Below are 3,259 nucleotides of genomic sequence, written 5' to 3'. Positions count from 1 at the left end.
GATATTTCATTAGTTGTATTAGGAAATATTATTACTATCTTAACTGTTTATCAATGATGACGAGATGTATCACGTGAAGGTACATTTCAAGGATTACATACTATTTCTGTTACTTTAGGCCTTCGATGAGGTATAATTTTATTTATTTTATCTAAAGTATTATTTTTAATATCTTTTTTTTTTGAGCTTTTTTTCATAGAAGTTTATCACCTGCTATTGAACCATGATTCAATAATAAAAGGTTTGCTCAAAAAACAGTTTTCGCGCTCCCTCTTGACAAAATCGGCTCCCTTAGCAAGGCACTGTGTGTGGGTTCGTGTGTGTGTGCAAAGCTTTTGTAAGGGAGTGTCAAAACTCAAATGTCACTAATGAGCAAACCTTTAATTCTTGAATCATGCTATTGAACTAGGAGCATCATGACCGCCTTTAAGAATTAAACCCTTTAATTCATTCCAAATTCCTTTACTAAATACAGCAATTCTTTTAGCTTCAGGAGTAACTGTTACATGGGCACATCATAGCTCAATAGAAGGAAACCATTCACAAGCTACACAAGGATTATTTTTTACAGTACTATTAGGTATTTATTTTACTATTTTACAAGCATATGGATATATGAAACCCCTTTTACAATTGCAGACTCAATTTATGGTTCTACTTTTTTTATGGCAACAGGCTTTCATGGAATTCATGTATTAATTGGAACTACCTTTTTATTAGTATGTTTAATTCGACATTTAAATAATCACTTTTCAAAAATTCATCATTTGGGATTTGAAACTGCTGCATGATATTGATATTGTTTGATTATTCCTTTATATTTCAATTTATTGTTGAGGAGGTTAATTAATTAATTATTTATATAGTATACAAGTATATTTGACTTCCAATCATAAGGTCTACTAATCTAGTAGTATAAATAATTTTTTCAATTGCTATTATAACTTCAATTTTAATTATTATTTCTAGAGTAGTAATAATATTAGCATCAATTCTATCAAAAAAAGCATTAACAGATCGAGAAAAATGTTCACCTTTTGAGTGCGGATTTGATCCAAAATCTTCATCACGTCTTCCTTTTTCTTTACGATTTTTTTTAATTACAATTATTTTTAATATTTGATGTAGAAATTGCTTTAATTTTACCAATAATTTTAATTATTAAAATTTCAAATATTTTTATATGAACAATCACTTCAATTATTTTTATTATTATTTTAATTATTGGGTTATATCATGAATGAAACCAAGGAATATTAAATTGATCAAATTAGGGTTGTAGTTAATTATAACATTTGATTTGCATTCATAAAGTATTGAAATTTCAATCTACCTTAATTAATTGAATATGATGCGATTTATTGCAATTAGTTTCGACCTAATTTTAGGTAATTTAATACCCTTATTTTCAATTAATATTGATCTATTAATTGAAGCCAAAAAGAGGCTTATCACTGTTAATGATAGAATTGAGATTTATACTCCAATTAAGGAAGTATGATGTTCAAGAAAAAGCTGCTAACTTTTATCTTTTATTGGTTAAATTCCATTTATACTTCTGTTTATATAGTTTAATATAAAACATTACATTTTCATTGTAAAACTAAAATATTCTTTTTTATAAATTACAAATATTAATTCACTACATTCAAGAATTATTCAATTACCCTAACATCTTCAATAAAAAAAATCTAAATAAAAAAGTAATTCATAAAACAAATAATAGCAAATAAATTTTTAAATTATTATCATGAAAAAAATTTCAATTAGAAAATTTAATTAATCCATTATATAAATTTTGACCACCTAAAAATTCTGATCAACCTTGGTCAAATGATTTATAAACTAATCCCCCTAAATTTAATGGAAAATTAATAATTCCATAAGTACAAATATAAGGTATAAATCATATAGAACCAAAAAAATAACTAACTAAATAATTATTGAATGATTTATTTACATGAAATAAAGAAACGTGAGAAATTAAATAACCTATTAATCCTCCAATGATACAAACAAATAATGTTAATAATTTTGTATATATAGGTAAACAAATTATATAAGGATTAGGAAAAATTAATCATCTAAGAATTCTCCGAAGTATAATTCAACCCTCATCTCTTAATATATTTAAAGAACCACAATTTAATTCTCCCGTTATTGAATAATAAATTAATCGAAAAGGATAACAAACTGTTAATCCAGTAGAAAAAAAAATATAAAAAGAAGGAAAAAAAATTAATATAACTTAATGAAACAATTTCTAAAATTATATCCTTAGAATAAAATCCAGCTAAAAAAGGCATTCCGCATAAAGCTAGATTAGCAACATTAAAACAAGAAGTACTTAAAGGTATATAAACCCCCAATCCCCCTATTAAACGAATATCTTGTGAATTTTTTATATTATGAATAATAGCTCCCGCACATATAAAAATAATGCTTTAAATAATGCATGAGTTAAAAGATGAAAAAAAGCTAATATATAAAACTCTATTGATAAAATTCTTATTATTAATCCTAACTGATTTAATGTAGAAAGAGCAATAATTTTTTTTAAATCAAATTCAAAATTAGCCCCTAACCCAGCCATAAATATTGTTAATCCAGATAATAATAACAATAATTGACCTAAAAAAGAATTATTTAATAAAATATTAAAACGAATTAATAAATAAACACCAGCAGTTACAAGAGTTGAAGAATGAACTAAAGCAGAAACAGGAGTTGGAGCTGCTATAGCAGCTGGTAATCAAGAAGAAAACGGAATTTGAGCTCTCTTTTTTATAACAGCTAATACTATTAATCCTCCAATTGCTTCTATTTCAATTCTATTTTTCATTGATTCTAAATAAAAAATATAATTTCAACTTCCATAATTTAATATTCAAGCAATTGCAAGTAAAAAAGCAACATCACCAATACGATTAGATAAGGCGGTTAATATACCAGCATTATAAGATTTAACATTTTGAAAATAAATAACTAAACAATAAGAAATTAATCCTAACCCATCTCAACCTAATAAAATTCTAATTATATTTGGTCTAATAATTAATAAACAATACTACAAATATAAGAACTAATATAATAAAACGATTAATATTAATATCACCACTTATATATTCTTTTCTATAATAAATTACTAAAGAAGCAATTAATAAAACCAACGATATAAATAATAAACTTATTCAATCAAATAAAATAGTTATTACAATTCTAGAGGAATTTAATGAAATAACTTCTCATTCCAAAAAAA

At 24.5% G+C, this 3,259-nt stretch overlaps 1 pseudogene; it reads right to left on the bottom strand.

The window, feature by feature from the left end:
- Positions 1–2,114: 2,114 nt before the first annotated feature.
- LOC118757164 lies at positions 2,115–3,006 on the bottom strand (annotated as a pseudogene).
- Positions 3,007–3,259: the final 253 nt, after the last annotated feature.

This window comes from Rhagoletis pomonella, unplaced genomic scaffold, assembly GCF_013731165.1.
Source record: "Rhagoletis pomonella isolate Grant_MI unplaced genomic scaffold, Rhpom_1.0 Rhpom_scaffold_14895, whole genome shotgun sequence".
NCBI lineage: Eukaryota > Metazoa > Arthropoda > Insecta > Diptera > Tephritidae > Rhagoletis > Rhagoletis pomonella.
The sequence above is the reverse complement of the archived record's forward strand: the minus strand, read 5'-3'. Positions and strand labels throughout refer to the sequence as shown.